We start from the raw sequence: 19,006 nt of genomic DNA, 5'->3' as shown, positions 1-19,006 counted from the left end.
TCTCGTCCCTTATTTTCATAAAAAAAAGGTGCGGTCCATTGACCTGTCAAGGATGACCGCCCAAGTGCCTCTTTTGTTTTGCTCAAAAACCTAAAATTCTGAGTGGAACTACAATTGCGCTTGTCACCTTAAGACATAAGATGTTGTCTCATTTGCCAAGTAATTTCATACATTACTGCTTCACGGCAGAAATAGGCGCCGTAATGGTACCCATAATCTAGCCGGCATCATGTGCAAAGGAGCTTTCCACTGGTAAGTAAGGTAGTAACTTGGTAGTGATAAATTGAATTATCACACTATTCGTAGATTAAGCATATTAAAAATTAATTCTATTTTTCAGTTTCGTTTTCTTCAAAAGCGTGTTCTTAAGTTTCTAACGATTATTTCTAGAAGCTTGTCCAGTGTAAGTTTAAGCCATATTCCACCTTCGCACGACATGCCAAAAGTTAGGTTATCATCCCCACCATCTGGATGTGTGGCGGTCCTCCACAGTGCGGTTTTCAAGGAGCTTTCTTCTACGTACTATAAAGCCATGGAATGAACTTCCTTTTGCCGTGTTTCCGGGACGATACGACATGGGTACCTTCAAAAAAAGCGCGTACAGCACCGGCCGTCAACGCTCCTGTGATTCCTCTGGTCTCTTCTTCTTCGCGTGCCTCTCCGACTAGCGAAGGTTGGCGGTCAGCTTTGTAGTTTCAATTGTTTGTCCTTCGCGAGGCGAAATAGTTCTGCCGCACTCGCGATGCCAGTCCACTCTCGGATGTTGCGCAGCCAAGACTTTTTTCTGCGACCTACGCCTCTTCAGGCCTTCCTTTCCTCTGGTTTGCAAGAGAATTTGGGCGGTGGTGATCACTTAACACGGTTCGCTCGTTTGTCCTCCTTTTCCATAAAACAAAATATTCATATACATGGATGTTTATATATATATTTATGTATGTTTAAGTAAGTATATTGTATTAAATATATTGTTCTCTTGTACCCATAGTACAGGCTGTGACTAGTTTGGGGCAAGATAATTTGTATAAAAGTGTGTCAATATTACTATTATAATTATTATTCATACATAATTTGTGAATTTATTCACATCTGTAAGTAAAATACCTCACGATCATTTCTTTCACAAAAATTCGAAAATCGAAAACACGGCGGGGGATCTGTCGCCTACTAGAGAGGCAACGGCACTAGATTTTTCGCAACCAACGGTCTTTAATTGAGTTTTTACTTAAAATTAAAATTGGTAACAAGGTTACCATCATATCGCTCAAGAGTCACGTCACTTTACATCTATAACTAGTTTATTGAATAAATAATTACTTCTGCAATAAATTAATAAGGCCGCGCTGTTTCTTTCAGTTTTTATAATTTTTTACTAGTTTAACTGATTGCGTACAATATTGATTTAATGGTTGGTAGATATTTTAAGGTTACGTTTCAATTTTGTGTAGAATTTTTAGGGTTCCGTAGCCAAATGTCAAAAAATGGAACTCTTATGGATTCGATTCCCCGTACTTAGGACTAAAACTAAATTCAAAATTATCCATATATCTATGGATTCATCTCTTCAAAATATATTCTATTATAATATATTCTTTTGATGTTGTGTATAATATGAAAACTTATGTGATGGAGATGGTTCTTAGCTAATTAAAGTAAAGGTATACTTGTCGGGAATCATAAAAAAAAAAATATTTTTCTTCCATAAAATAAAATAAATTTTTGCCATTATAAAATAAATTTGAAGCCATAATTCCTATGTCAAAAGTACAGAATATGAACTAATAAATTGAAAATTTATAACTTTGAATAGGTGCTTATATTTGTATTATGTTTATGAATAAAAGCTTTTTATTTAGTAATATCATAGATAATTTAACAACCGATAAAAACTTTAACACTGCTATTATTATGACGGGTACTCACGATATACATTTTACTAATTTCATGCCGATATTTCGAGCCAATTGCATGAATCGTGGTCACAGCGGGACTGCGCAGGCGGCGAGAAACTCTTGACACATTGATACTTGACACTAATAGTACATCAATCTGTCCACGTGGCGCCTAGTTCGTTTTGGTCTTTGATTAGCAGTTCCACTACGATTACGATACGATTCATGCAATTGTATATTTAATGATATAAGATGTGAGGGATACATCCCTAAAAAAATTCAAATAAATTGTGTGGTGTATGTATTTTTGTGGTAAAAGAAGAGTTTTTTTGTTGCAAGTAACTGATGATTACTCAACTCCAGCCAAAGGGACCGAGGGAGCACAACTTTCTGTAATCCTTGAAAAAACCGCAATCTTATATTTTGTTGAAAGCAGAATTTATTACGTTCTTCCAAGAACAAACAACATCCATGGAAGCCTATGGTAAAATTTTGGATCTTAAAACTTATAAATGATATCTACTTATTCAAATTATTTAAAATTTTATAAATGTGGTACAACACGGACTAGTGGTACAATTAATATACGTCCTCGGTGTACTATAAAATCTATACCTATAATTAATGGATAGCCGGTATTTTGATTCGGTTATACTGCAAGAACTACTGAACCGATCAGAATAATACTTATACCATAAGATGCAGCGTGTTTCGGAGAACGTTTTAGCACAGGATATGTTGGTGATTATTTATCCGGAACTTATATTTTTTTTGGCTTAAAAATACCTATATTCGTAATACATTAATTCAGTCAATGAAATTTCATTAGATTATTATGACAATTTATACAATGTTCAAAGATACATAAAAAGTCAGTATTTGTTGTTTCATATTTTGTTAGTAATAATAAATAGCTAATAACTACTAATAGATGGTAGGGTTTTATACTTGTAATAGAGCATGGGCAGGAATGATTACCGTCAGTGGATCCAAGCCGTATAATCTTTCTCCATACAAAAATCAATTTTATTCAATCTTTGATCCTAATGATTTCATGTCACCCACCCGCTTTCGCTAAAAAATCACTTGAACTACCATTATAAAGGAGATTTTGAAATGGCCACTAGTGTTATTTTATCTGAGTCTGAAATATGGACCCAACCATCATGCCCTAACATATGTTAATGTATTTTGCTCTTCTTTAAAGATAAAATACAATAAAACACCCATTGTTATAAATAAATACTTTGCGAAGGAATTCAAATATTGTAAGTTAAATAGAATTTTAAGGTAATTTTTTAAGTCCGCTGATGATGACAAAAAAGAATTGTCTCGTATTTATAATAATTATTCATTAAAATCGCATGATCATCAATTAAATTTTTGTAATTATGTATAAACTTCAAGTCTTAAAATACCGTAATACATTAAAACTATTACACAAAACTATTTTGAAAGTCGTATTGTATCTCTATTTTTAAAAATGATGACTATGCCGTTTTATCTAATAATTTTATTGTTGAAATGAATTTATACAGCACTATGAATAATATATTCAACAATATTACAAGGTTGGTTAAATAATCAACGTTCAAAGAGTAATCTTCCATAATTGACTGACACGGATCGCGTGTTGCAAAAACTCCACGGGATTTGATACAGTGGTGAAGCGGGAATTCTCCTTGCTCTTTTCACTTTGAGATTAAACTCGGCTGCGTTCGCTCGTCACTCCGCACTTTCGCCCGTAGCCGTGAATAAAAAAAAACTTTCAAACTTCGAAAACTATATTGTTGACGCATTACGTATCGCGTGCTTAATGTTCTTTTTTCAAAAAGAGCGCGAAAGTTTGTCTGATGTGTGTTGTAATAAACTCATTGAATTTGGCGCGAAGTGATAATGACTATTTGGGTTGATAAGTGACTTTGGGGTCGCCGAATTACGAGTCAAGGATTATTAAAACCGTAAGTAATTATAGTTAATAATAGTTAAGTGTCAGTTCAATGTAATTTACCTAATTATCACGTTAATTTGAGGCTTGTACTCCTTGGAATTTATTGGTCGAGTATGTGGAATTGAAGTTATAAAATATAATTTACAGGCTTATGATAAGTAGATGACAGGTGAGTAATGTAATTAATGAGGATGCATCGGTTATGTTAACAATATCATTATAGTTGTGATGAAAATTATGGTGCAATTATGTCGATATAATATTTTATGAATGTACCTTAATTTCAATCGATGTTGTAAATTTACATGATATTTTTCTCTCAGAGTTAAATTATTTGTAAATATTATTGTGAAGGTATATAGTAAAATGACGTTATGAATTATTTTCCCATACAGCGAAGGGTGATTTTCTTGTGATTGAGTATACTGAAGAATAATTTTAATATTCTTTTATAGTTTTTTTTGGTGAGGTGATTATCTCATTACCGATGCCGTAATTAATAACATATTAAAAATAAGTAAATAAATACAAGTTGATTACTAAGTATTATTTTGCGAAAAAAGGGTATAAAAGTGTTCATTTGCACTGTGCTCTAAATTGTATCTTTGGAAACTTTTAATATATTCTAATTAATTCATATATGTGAATAAACATCAGCCTAATTCAATTATGTTATTATCTTAATAAGTTTAAGGCTTAGATTGTTCCGTTTTAAATCATAGATTTTAATGAATTTAGAGTTGTTTGGTGTAATAATCTTTATTTAGATTAACCGATATTTTTATAATTCTATTTATTTTTTGTTACTATATACTCGTGTTTTAGAATGCAGCGTATATTTTTCCATTTTTTTAAAACATTTAATTGCAATTTAGGAGTAAGTAATAAATAAGCTTAAATTTGTGAATCGTCTATATTTGGTTCATTAATAATCGAATACGTTTATGGACATTTGACATTTACGACGGATTATCAATTCAAACATAAATAGATTAAAAAATTTATATAATAAAATTGCATACCTTAGATTAAGTATTGGTCTCCACTGCGCTCCAACTAGATACCGCACTACCTAAGAACAATAGCTTTTATATGACGGCAACTATTAGATGCTTGTGTGCGTGGCATATTGACGCTCGTGTTTTTTTTTTTATTAAAATAATAAAATACAAAACACTTACTGATTGTAATTTGTAATTCCAGTGTGTTTCTTATTTCTTGTAATATTATTTTTACAAAGTTTTACAACAAGGCGTTATAGTTTCAGTTATAAGGAAACGTTTTCTTAAAATTATTATTATTCGAAAATTGTTTCAGTTATTAAAGTTTAACAGAACATGTGGCACGTCAACGTCACACATTGTTTGAGACTGGCTCAAGTACGCCCACTTGGGCGTAGTTGCCGCACTTTGCGACTACGCCTGCGGTATCTAATCCAATCCCTAATCCAAGTTGCATACATTATTAATATTGTAATCCAAATGGGATTAATAAAAAAAAACTGATCATTTCAAGATGATTTTCAATACTTCGACACGTATTAGAACCTGTACTATTATATATTCTTTAGTATTTAGATCAATTATTTCTCGCGATTGAAGATTCGGCAACGAACGACAACGAAAGAAAAATGTTTTGAAAGGGCTGGAATTGGAAATCAGCATGCTTAATAACTGTCGGACTCGTTGATGAAACGGCACAAAAAAGTCAACATCGGATCGTTGATTACAATCTAACTGAATACAATAACAAAAACAAAAGTGACTATGTTCCAGTAACTACAAATATAAGTAGATTCTTGGAAAGCGAGATATTTGTGAGAGCAATTATTAAAAGACAAAACTTTAAATTGTGTCTCTTGAAAAAAAAAAATATGGGCAAACTTTTTATTGCATCTTAGACCTGAAAAATATATAGAAATCTCCAATTTTCTGATTCTTATTAACCGACTTCAAAAAAGGAAGAGGTCCTCAATTCATCAGTATGTTTTTTTTATGTTTGTTACCTCAAAACTTTCGACTGGGTGAACGATTTTGATGATTATTTTTTTATTTGAAAGCTGGTGCTTCCCGTGTGGTCCCATGTAATTTGGTCTAGATCTGACAATGGGTCGGTGTCATGATAGGTTTGTAACTACATACATAGTTATAGGTGAGATGTGCTTGAGTCGTGAGGAGGCGATAGGCGAAAGCGGGTCGCGACGGAAGGACACCGATTGCAAAAATAACAATAATCGTAACTAGAATTAGATTGTAGAATTGTATTGTATAAAAATACGCAATATTTTTTTAGTGCATATTATATCTATTGTTCTGGAAAAGTGTATTTGAAGTCGGTTGTTTTTTTGTTAATTTATTTTTTCAAAAATAGTGTCGTTTAAGCTCTTATTAAATAATCAAAACAATACCGAGCTGACCCGCGTGGTCTGTCAGCCTTTTTAGCTATTGAAGTTGGAAATACCCAATTATTGACGGGGCTGTATACCTTTCTGTTTTGAAGTATCGAAGAAGAAAACTATACTATTATTAGAACTATAAGAAAAATTATACTTTGATCCATTTTCAGAATTAAAATCAAAGTTGGGGCACTTCATACTCTCTCCCATTTTCTATATAGGACTAAAACGCGTTTTTTTTATAGTAGATGTTTTTTTTTTGAAAATAAGGGATGAGACGAGCCGGATGTTCAGCTGATGGTAATTGATACGCCCTGCCGATTACAATGCAGTGCCGCTCACGATTCTTGAAAGACCCAAAAATTCTGAGCGGCACTACAACTGCGCTCGTCAGCTTGAGATATAAGATGTTAAGTCTCATTTGCCCAAATATTTTACTAGCCACGGTGCCCTTTAGACCGAAACACAGTAATGTTTACACATTACTGCTTCACGGAAAAAATAGGCGCCGTTGTGGTTCCCATAATCTAGCCGGCTTCCTGAGAAAAGGAGCCTTCCACTGGTAAAACGTTCAAACAGATGTTTCGTCGCCCATACATCTCATCGTTTTCAGGACTACGGTTGACGGAACGCGAGAACTTTCACGACTTAATTATCACACCTATTTGTTATTTTGAAAGTTAGCTTAATTTACTGTCTTAAATGTGGTTCTCACAAAATTTACTAAAAGTGTAATCTTCTTTTTTGGTATCTGTCTCTACTTTGGATTTAGATTTTAATTTGGCGCGAGAGTAATTTAATTAATGTGGGATAATTGTCTTAATCTAAGCATAAAAGCAAATCGTTTAAAGTAAGAACATTTTATGTTATGCGATGCTAATTTCTTACAAACTTATTACCTAATTTTTCCAAAAATTTTTGAATGAATGAAACACGAGTATAAGGTATGAGCGATGAGATTACTCTAGAGGTATGTTCTGTTACTGACTTGCCTGCACACTCTGCTTCGTCTCAATGCCTTTCATTTATTTTAATATATTGAATGTGATAGTAATTTTGTTAGTTTGTCTCTTTTTTCTTTTTTCTGCATGGACATATAGACTCGCAGCATTAAAATTATAGAAGTATAGCGTGTTCTAAAAAAGGGTGTGTGGGAAAAATAACCGAGACTTAATATTGTAATAAATATTGTACCCATAATTTTACTGGCCGGTTACGGGCTAGATTATGGGTACCACAACGGCGCCTATATCTGCCGTGAAGCAGTAATGTGTGAACATTACTGTGTTTCGGTCTGAAAGGCGTCGTAGCTAGTGAAATTACTGGGCAAATGAGACTTAACATCTTATGTCTCAAGGTGATGAGCGCAATTGTAGTGCCGCTCAGAATTTTTGAGTTTTTCAAGAATCCTGAGCGGCACTGCATTGTAATGGCAGGGCGTTTCAATTACCTTCAGCTAAACGTCCTGCTCGTCTCGTCCCTTATTTGCATTAAAAAAAAAGTACTGGCATCACACTGTTCTAAGAAAGAGTGTGTGGGTATAATAACAAACACTTTATAATATCTTAAGTCCTGCAATCTTAAGCTGAGATTCATAGAGCGTACTTAGATTTGCTAGGACTTAGATCACGTAAGCCATTGCTGAGTGTAACCTTAGCATACTTTAGCATTATACCTTATTGCGAGTGAAATGTGCATTTACTGACCTGAGCCAGTTATAGACGCCGTACTTAGCGTGTTTTGTAGACGCCACGTTCGCGCGTTGACCAGAAACAGTTTCGAAGAAGGATAATATGTTCCATTCGTGCACGCGCCACGTCCACACTGATTGTGTCACACAATTCACACAATCAGTGTGAATGAATGCACCAGACCATACGCACCTTTATAGGTTATTACGTTTATCTTGCTACGCTTAGCTTTGTACCACTGAGATGCGTTACAAGTAAAATTTCATATATATATAGTCAATTCTTTCCATCACTAACTCTCATAAAGAAGTCTCACTAACGGCCGTTCCCTATTGGGAGTATATTTACTATCGAGATAGATAGAGATAAATTATTACCTTCAACTGTCAGTAATTAGCTGTCAATAATCTGAAGCTGTCCGAATATACCTACCCGATAAGTCATTCTTATCGCCTTATATTGGGACGCGTGAATTGCAATTTGCAAACAAACTTCTATCGCTGGTAACCTATACGTCCTCCCATTGACAGAAAGCGTGTACGGATAAGGTGAGTTACCGTCGATAAATTTTATTGGGACAGAAAAGTCAACGATAGTTACGATTTTTATCTCAAGTAGGCCCCAACCGGAGATAGACTGAATATTGGGAACGGCCGTTAGAGCGCTTTCGCACTACGTCTGATCAGAGTTCGATCTGTACCTGTGAAACGTTAGTGAGTTAACGTGAGTTTACGCACTAGATCCGTCATCCGATTTCTTTCCGTCATCCGTAGAAATAGTTCTACGACTACTTCGGATCGTGTGGTCACAGATACGGATCGGACTCTGATCGGACGATCGAAAGCGCTCTAAGAAAACACTCCCTTTGATAAATGCGGTAATTATTTTAAGAATCGGCAAAATGAATTTGTGTCCCTTACCTGATACGATTTTTTTATGCAAATCGTTTCAATTTACAGACACGCAATGCAGACATTTTCATTAAGGTAAATGTATTCTTAATATTGATTTGACACATAAGACAAACTGTACTCTTCTTATCTTTGTTCAGCCTGTATTTGGTAAAAATGGATTAATTTAATTTAATTTTTGGTATTTGCCCCAAATTATCTATCATATCTATATATCATATCTATCTATACATATATTATACTTCCTTGTGTGGTTTTTCCGGTACGATACGACAACGGCCTTAAAGGCTGGCAACGCTCCTGTGATTCCTCTGGTGTTGCAAGAGAATGTGGGCGGCGGTGATCACTTAACACCAGGTGACCCGTACGCTCGTTTGTCCTCCTTTTCAATAAAAAAATGTAATATAACTACTTATTATATATCTACTAGTGGACCCAACAGACGTTGTCCTGTACACACGTCTTAAATGTGAAAAATCGGTCCAGCCGTAAGGAGGAGTTCACTAACATACACATGAGCAGGAGAATTATATTATATGGACGGAATTAAGAATCTAAACCAATCTCAAATTCACTGAAACAAACAAAAAAATCATCAAAATCGGTCCAGCCGTTTAGGTGGTGGTTTAATTGTGAATTTAAACCATTCTCGAATCCACCTGTAGACACACGCCAATCTCAAATTCACTGGAACACACAAAAATATCATCAAAATCGGTCCAGCCGTTTAGGAGGTAGTTCAATTGTGAATCTAAACCATCCTCGAATCCCCTTGAACTCACACAAAAAATTTCATCAAAACCGGTCCAGCCGTCTAGGAGGAGTTCAGTGACATACACACGCACACAAGAAATATATATATAAAGATGGGTCGATCCAGATGATAGATTTATCAAGATCCAAGACTCGGAATCAAACTGCACCACACGGAATCCGAACCCGGGAACTCTGGCTCAGTAGTCAGGTCCTCTCAGCACTGAGTTAAGGTCGCCAAAAATAATTTTAGTGAAATACTCCGTCTATAGTTTTTTAGTGCTTATTTCAATTGGTAATTAGGCGGGGCAGATGTACGGAACGAAAATATACAACAAATTTATGTCACGCTCAGATAATTCTGGTTGTTGAATATATTGTTTCCTGCTGAAGTAGTCTCATTTCATTGCTCGTTCCGAATTCTTGTTTCTGTTGTGTTTTTTTATAATAATGTGTTTTTTATTATATAATAACCAGATGACCGACAGATGTTGTTCTGTACACAATAAATAAAATACTGTTTTTATGAATTTGTCAATACTATTTCATAACATCAAGAATTATTTCGTAAAATATGCTCCCTGTTGTTACAAACGTTTCACAGCATAACTGTCAAACAGTTCGTGAATAAATTATCTCATAGAAAATATTATATCCATATAAAACAAATATTGGAAATAAAAATAATTATGGTTCCATGGTCCCAAATCGAAATAGAAACTATCTCTAAAGTTGGACTAAACTGCTTTAAGTTTTCCCTATACTTAATGTGTTCCGTTTTTCAATGTATTGGTAGATAATTCTAAATATAATAACGGTTTTGTATAAAAAAGGCTATATTACACTTTGATAACCGAAGCGAAGAATGGTCCGGGCAATTATAGCTCTATTTTGATAATCTATATATAGATATAACTTTTATATTAACCGTTAAATGTTATATATATAGATAAATAACGGTTTATATTAAAAAGGCTACATTACGACTCATCACGATATCTCTGGAACCATAAGTCGTTAAGACTTGAAATTTGGTAGGAATATTCCTTTTGCCAAGTTGAGGAGAACGGATTTTACTTTTTTTTTATTATGATATTGAACAACATCTGTCGGGTTAGCTAGTATGTCATATCATAGCAACAGCTTTTTTCTAATTGCATTATAATTCTTTTTAAAACTATTCGATTTAATTAATTATTTTTAAGTATTTTTTTTATATTTGTTCTCAGTTCGTGCGTCTATCTGTTCCGACGATCACCGAATCACTAAACCGATTTTGGCGTAAACAAGGACTTATTTCAGACCAAGTAACGGAAACAAATTTATAAAAAGAATTGCGATTAATCATACGTTAATTTCAACATTTTGAAATACGAAACGTCAAGGTGTGACGATTACGACCTACTATTACCGCGACCACGAAATAATGACAACATTAAAATACATACTCGCATAAAAGTGAAAGTGGAAAGGAATTAACATTATTATAACTTAATATAACACTCTCTATAGTATTAAAAACCAGACTAAGTTGGATTCATTTTTATTGACGTATGACGACCCATATAGCCAAATGGTTAGTGACCCTGACTACTAAGCTAGAGGTACCGGGTTCGAATCCCAGTAGGTGCAATTATTTAAATGATAAATATGGATGTTTGTTTCCGAGTCATGGATGTTTATATGTATTTATGTATGTTTAAGTAAGTATATTGTAATAAAAAAATATAGATGTCCTGTACCCATAGTCTATATGCCTCGTTTGGGGCAAGATAATTTGTGTAAAAGTGTGTCAATATTTTATTATTATAATAATAATATCATTATAGAAATAAGTATTGGATTACAGCTATATATTTTTATTATATTTTTACAATGTAAAGCAAGGGCCATCCGTAAATAGCGTGGTGCGTTTTTGGTAATATTTCGTCGCTCTACTTGGTGTGATTTCGTGGGATTTTGCACCACCTCTCGTCGCGCCAGTCATCTTACGTGAGATTTTTTGAATTTACGAATTTCGTATTAAACTGAAGCTGTTTTATTAATAACCGCAATGTAAAGCTATTCCAAGTTTAAAATTACTTCTCCCTATCATGTAATTCTGTAGTGTCAAAGGTAAAACAAAAAGTTTTAAATTTGGAACAACTTTACATAGCGTTAATTTATAACACAGATGTTGTTTGTGAAGAGAGGAGCAATAACCTAAATAAAAAAAAATATTTTGGTGTTTGATTGCGTTGGTTTTATTATAAAAAAACGTATTTTATTTCTATCCAAGACTAATACACAACACCTGCCTCTTTTTTATGTTTAATATTAAATCGTAGAGAAAACGTTTTATTTGTCTCCTACACGTGAGATTGGATGAGATTCAGTTCGACTTCCTCGCCCACTGTTCTTTTCACGTAATTAATTAACACCTCCTAATATGATAATACTTTAATTATATCCATCTATTGCGTAAGGTCTATTGTCTATCTATATATATATATTATTTTGCTATTATTATTAATATCATCTCCAAATATCTGTGGTTAATAGATCATGCTAATTACCGACTTTATTTTATTAAATGTATTGAATATGATAATATACAAATGAAAATGTAAACTAGTTTTTAATTATCTTAAAAAGTCAGGCTATCTAGTATCATCCATCGTCAGTGAAGGGATCGTAAATATGCTGTCAGTTTTTGGGTACTGGATCTCAACAGAATTACTTCAAATAAGCCATGAATTATGCACATTATACTCATTAAGGCGCCTGGTATCGTGAAATGGTAATCTTTGAGGGCTTAGTGCTCTGCAATGAGTCAGCTGGGAGATTTAAAAAAAAATGTTAGGGACTGACATGTAATCTCCAATCCGAACGTTTAAAAATTTTGTAATTCCTGAAATACAATATAATAAAAATTATTGAAATGAAGCTATCTTCAACATTAAATTTGCCAATGCATCTAAACTACTGGTGACATTTTTATCGCTCTAACAAGATAGAATAGCTAATTTATTTCTCTAAAAAGCGATCGCTAAAGCTAAGCGCTATTTTCCTGACATAAGTTTTTAATTTGTTATTTATTGTTTGAATTTCATAAATGTGTCCAGTAATGGTAACTAATAAACCAGTTTTTTCTTCGTAAGTTTGTAACAAAATATATCATATGTATAGTCCAGCCATTAATCTATAAATATATATTAAATTTAATTGAGAATCCATTTAGCAGTGTTGGCGTGATTTACAAACTTACAAGCTTTCTCATTTATAAAATTGGTAGAGCGGACTGCACTCGTGGATTTTGTTTACTTGGCTTTGCTTATGATTGGTAATTTATAGTTTTGAAAATAGTTATGAAACTGGTAATTTATTTGTAAGACCGTAAATGTCACTGAGAGATTGCCACAATAACCCTGTGAAAGTTGTCGTTACTCAGATACGTCTAACGGCCGTTTTCAATAATCAATGTATGCTTAGTTTAACTTACTAGAGTTAGACAAATCTATCCTTTTACGCGTACTTACATTTCAATAACCTATCGACATAAAGCATTGGACTAAAACTATATTGGACATAATTATGGATAGACAAAAACGGTGACAAAAATGTATTCTTAACCAGAGATACGTTATTGAAAACGCCTGTTAATATATCAAAAACAAACATGTCACAGTATCTTTTTCCTCGGTGATAAGTACAATTTTTACAAAAGATTTGTTAAAAAAAATATTGTATAGATGTGGGACATTTGAAAAACATTTGAAGAAAAAATATGTATTTGCATTAACCCCCAAACGGAACTCAACAATAGATACGCGAAGGAGGTGAAGAATGATAGGGTCATCGAACAGGAAAAATCTATGCCTACTTACCAGGATGCTAACGGGGCATTATCGCCTAAACACGCACCTCAGTGTGGTCGGAATAAAAAACGATGAACTTTGCAGACTTTGAGTTGAGGCTGATGAAACGCCTCTTCATCTTCTCTGCGATTGCGACCCACTAATGCATAAGCGTAACACTATCTTTGGTCACTACACCCTGCTCCCAGGTGCTGTTTGACGGCGAGCTATAAGTATGAGTGAAAGACACATTAGTTCAATTCTGGAAGCGGTGTTACTGGGACTCACCAGGACTAGCCACCTTCTTCAAATAATTAAATATATAAATCCATCTAAAGTTTGAATTAAATCGTAAAACTACATTCGCGGAAATTAAACTACATTGGCAGCGATCTACAAATGAGACCTTACGGATGATTTTTGATTGAAGACAAAGAAATACAAAATCGGTAAGCCATAGAGATACACGCACAACGGAAATTTGTAAAGATGGAAACCCGTAACTATGGATTTTCAACCAGACATTGGAATGAGTCAGACAGAGCTATTTATAACAGCCATTATTAATGTTGTAATGCTGTTTTAATATAAATATACCAAGGTGAATGACATGGACTTAAAATTTGTTTACGTCAGTTATCTCATCCGATTATAGGGTTTATTTGATGATAGGTGATCACCTTAAAACAATATTATAAACAAAACCAAGGTCATATTTGTAAACGACGATTGTTTGACTTGTCGAAATAAATATTTGTGCAATCATTGATTTAATTATTTTTATTGGACATGCGATCAAAAATAGGGTACCCTTCCCTATCGCTTTTATTGGCACACCTACAGTTCAATTTGAGAGAATAAGGAATTCTATGGGATTCGTTATTCTTATTTCATCTGTTGATGAGGCAATGTTATTTTTTATAAATACATTCAATTTCAATAAATTTACTTAGCACTAATATTGCACAATACGTCATCAATACTGTATAGCAACAGATATACTGCCATATGCATTTCGGTGACGCAAACTCACGAGAATTCACCCATCCAAAAAGTGTCTACTACATATATATTTTTAATTATTTATTTATCTAGTGCGCCAATCATACCAGTGGGAGGCTCCTTTGCACAGGATGCCGGCTAGATTATGGGTACCACAACGGCGCCTATTTCTGCCGTGAAGCAGTAATGTGTAAGCATTACCGAGTTTCGGTCTGAACGGCGCCGTAGCTAGTGAAATTACTGGGCAAATGAGACTTAACATCCTACGTTTCAAGGTGACGAGCGCAGTTGTAGTGCTACTCAGACTTTTTTATTGGTATTTCAAGAATCCTGAGCGGCACTGCATTGTAATGGGCAGGGCGTATCAATTACCACTGGCTGACCGTCCTGCTCGTCTCGTTTCTTACTGTCATACAAAAAAGTCATGACCATGGTGAAGCGAACCCATAAGATTTTCCCATACTAAAAAGTGCTCAACACGGCTAAAGGAGTTTTCACTTCAATAAATTAAGAGACATTTACTATTTATTGAAATATATTAAATAGAGAAACAAAAGAAGTATATAATAAAGAAAAAAGAGGCGCAATAGGATCAACATGACATGTCAAGAAGCTGAAAAACAGGAAGAAAAGACTCCAACTTACCTTCATCCCTGAAGCCGGATGCAAGTAAGGCGTCGAAAATTTAAAAAATGTAGTTTTAAAAATAAGGACTCAAAGTTTAAATTTATACGACTTGTTTGCTTGCACTCATAATAATGAAAGTGGAAAAAGTGTACGGATCGTAGCAAGTGGAAAGAAGTGGACTCTGCCTACCCCTACGGGAAAGAGGCGTGATTGTATGTTAATTGGGTTGGTTACTTCACCGCAATGATTATGTTTTTTATTTTCAATTATTTTCATACCTCAAAGCAGAAATGGTTAAGGTAACATACAATTTAGTCACATACTTCAAAAAAGTAGTAAGTTTGATATTGAAATATATTAACTTTACTAATTAGCGTATTGACTAATACCTTAAAACTTTCAAAACTCGAACTAAAAGTTTTACGATAAACATTACTGTTCAATACAAATTTTCTGTATATTTTTCAAAGGTCGATGCAACAAAAAGTTGTTAGCTGTTATATTTATATCCCAAAAAAACCCAGTTAAATGCGAGCCAATCTCGCACTAGAAAGAATTTTTTATTTTATACATACGAGGTAAAACACTATATAGGTAATTTCTTTTTAATGCATGTTGCAAAATTTTAGAATTCGTCATTTTTTTATTATATTTTTATTATTATTTTATTATATTTTATGAAAATAAGGGTTGAGATGAGCAGGTTGTTCAGGTGATGGTAATTGATACGCCCTGCCAAAGAAATTGAAATACCCAAAAATTCTGAGCGGCACTAAAACTGCGCTTGTCACCTTAAGACATAAGAAGTCTCATTTGCCCAGTAATTTCACTAGCTACGGCGCCCTTCAGACCGAAACACAGTAATGCTTACACATTACTGCTTCACGGCAGAAAAAGGCTCGTTGTGGTATCCATAATCCAGGCGGCATCCTGTGCAAAGGGTTCGCATTTGTTGTTATGTCGGCTATTGTTAAACTCGTTCTGTAAAAAAATTATTTAAACTTCATTACCATTTGTTTCTGGAACTCCAAAATGCGATACAAGTGAAAGCGCGGCACCGTTCTTACTAAAATTCTGTAAGTGGGATCATGAGCAGCAGTTGTTACTTTATTATCAGGTCTTTTATCACACACACACTCTCACGCCTGTTTCCCGTCAGAGTAGGCAGAGACAACAAAATGCTTCTAGCCTTACAAACCTTATGCGCTTCTTCCACATTCATTTCTCTTTTCATACATGCTCGCCGGTTACGGTGCTTCGGATCTATCCTTTTTTCAAGACGTTCCCAAATTGGTTGGCGAATGTCCTACGAGGTCTCCCGCGACGGCCTTGCCCACAAATACTTGCCTTGCCTTGTCTTCTATCCTAACAAAATAATCAAAAACATTTCCTTTATTAATAAACTATCTCGGTTGCAGTTTTCTAACATTTTTATGTGGCGCATTTTAAAGCTGAGAGAAAACGTTGCAAACTAATTTAAAAGAAAGACGTTTGTGAAAATGAATTCTGTTAAGTAAAATTTACTGTCGTCTTATGCTTGATTATTTTCCGTGGGATAAGTCTCCGTTTTTTGTACCACGTATTTGTTATAAAGATATGAAATCGGCATTTAAAATATTCTTACGTTTTTAACTGCCGACCATAAGCTTCGATTAAACATAGGAATATGAATTCGAAAACGGAAAAAACATTAGTCATAGATAATTTATACGTCTAGATAGAGCCTCTTGTTGCTAGACAACCGATAAAAATAGACCTGGTTTATTACCTTAGTGTGCGTGAAAAGCTACGTCTTACACTCGCGATTTGTATGCTGCTTTATGTTAGTGTGCATGTATTTCTCAAAATAGAGGTTAACTGTTAACCTCTATTGTTTTTCGACGTTTTCTTAGCTGTCACAGTCTAGTTATAGTATATTGTGGACGTGGATCTCTATCGTGAAAGTCAAGTCAGTCAATTCAGTCAACATAATATCTCACATATCTCTCACAAAGAGTTGTTTCAAACTAATCAATTCGTTTCCACCGAATAGTTTTATTTTTAAGCCTGCCAAAATAAGGTAAAAACATACCTCATACTGGTGATTAGGAATTAAAACTAAAGATGTGACACGAAATTGAAACTGTAAACTGTGTCTTCATGATAACAGATCAGTTTGCGGCGCTGGAAATGAAAGCTTCCTTACTAATAATTATTTTCCCTAGTTATCTGTACGTTGTAATCTATGACTTCCTCTGAACGCACAGGAATTGCTGCAGTTCAATAAGCTTTTAACAGAGCCTCGTATTCTGAATGTGGCTGTTATTCAATAGAAAGTCATTTATTTATCTTATTAATTAAACATTAATGAAATAAACTATTGAGGTGTTAATTACATTCAAATTAAAATTTGAAATTTCAAATTCAAATATTTTTATTCAAAATAGGATGTGGAATCACTTATTGAAAGTCAAAAAAACTACCACCCATTCCAAAATGAATGCCTCAGGCCGGAGAAGAATGGGCGCAACAAACTCAGCGGGCCTTTATTTTCATCAAAAATATATTTTACAATTAAAGTAACATTTACAAAGTAACATTGTATAATTAAACTTATTATTTAATAGCCTGAGGGCGGTCGCTCCATTCCCAGTGTGTGGTATCATTAAGAAAGTCATTTATGTTATTCAATATCATATTCATTTATATATACAATTCTTTTGAATAACGTAATACTTTTGTTTTGAACATTTTCTGGGATCTTGTTGTAAAAGCATATACATCGCCCCACAAAAGACTTTCTAACTCGACCTAGCCGAGTAGTAGGCATCATCAGTTTATGTCTGTTCCTGGTGTTAACATTATGGTTATGACAGTTTCTGGCAAATTCACTTATGTGCCTATGAACATACATTACATTATCAAGAATATATTGAGAAGCAACAGTCAAGATGTTAATTTCTTTGAACTTTGCTCTCAATGATTCTCTAGGACCTAGGTTATAAATAGCGCGAATAGCCCTCTTCTGCAGCACAAATATTGTATTAATATCGGCAGCGTTGCCCCATAGCAATATACAATAGGACATAATACTATGGAAATAACTAAAGTATATTAGTCGCGCCGTATCTATGTCAGTTAATTGTCTAATCTTTTTAACCGCGTATGCTGCAGAACTAAGTCTGTTTGCCAATCCTTCAATATCCCCATTGTGATTTGGAATCTAGAGTTATGCCAAGAAATATAGCAGATTCCACCGGTTCTATCACCTCTCCGTTTAAAAAAACATTTGCATTTACATTTTTGACATTTGGTATGGTAAATTTAATGTATTTAGTTTTCTTGCTATTTAACAATAGGTTATTAGCGCTAAACCAGTACACGATGTCAGATAAAATATCGTTCACTTCGTCATACATAGCTTGGTTTCTTTTCACCTTGAAAATCAGTGAAGTGTCGTCCGCAAACAATACTACCTTATGTTTTTTCTCTATAAGATTAGGAAGATCATTTATATAGATAAGGAAGAGGAACGGTCCAAGAATAGACCCTTGTGGTACCCCCATACTGAGAGGAGTCCCAGGAGATCTCCTGCCATTCACGTCGACCCTCTGAATTCTATTGTTTAGATATAAAGTCAGAAGATCGAGCGCAGTTCCTTTTATGCCATAGTGGTACAGCTTCCTGACCAGCGTTGAATGTTGAACACAATCAAAAGCCTTAGATAAATCACAGAAGATGCCAAGTGCATTCTGCGATTCCTCCCAGGCATCAAAAATATTCTTGATCAGCTCAACACCTGTTTCAAATGAAGTAAATTATGAGAGTTAAAGTAAGTAAGCATTTGGCTTTAAATTATTTTTTCAAAAATTTTACTAAGGGTCGGCAAAACCGACGCACGACGATAGTTGTTCGGGTCAGAAGAGCATCCCGACTTAAATATTGGTGTAATTTTACTATGTTTCAGAAGGT

General features: G+C 34.2%; 1 protein-coding gene across 2 annotated transcripts in view; it reads left to right on the top strand.

Annotated features, from left to right (window-relative positions):
* The first annotated feature begins 3,598 nt into the window (after positions 1-3,598).
* The window catches only part of LOC126976712 (cardioacceleratory peptide receptor-like), a 137,879-nt gene continuing 122,471 nt past the window's right edge, over positions 3,599-19,006 (top strand). For both annotated transcript variants that reach the window (XM_050825259.1, XM_050825347.1), the window contains exon 1: positions 3,599-3,850. The gene's annotated coding sequence lies outside the window, so the exon portion shown is untranslated. The remainder of the gene's footprint in view (positions 3,851-19,006) is intronic.

The sequence above is a fragment of the Leptidea sinapis genome, chromosome 1 (assembly GCF_905404315.1).
Source record: "Leptidea sinapis chromosome 1, ilLepSina1.1, whole genome shotgun sequence".
Taxonomy (NCBI): domain Eukaryota; kingdom Metazoa; phylum Arthropoda; class Insecta; order Lepidoptera; family Pieridae; genus Leptidea; species Leptidea sinapis.
Note: the sequence above shows the minus strand (reverse complement) of the source record. Positions and strands in the feature narration are given on the sequence as shown.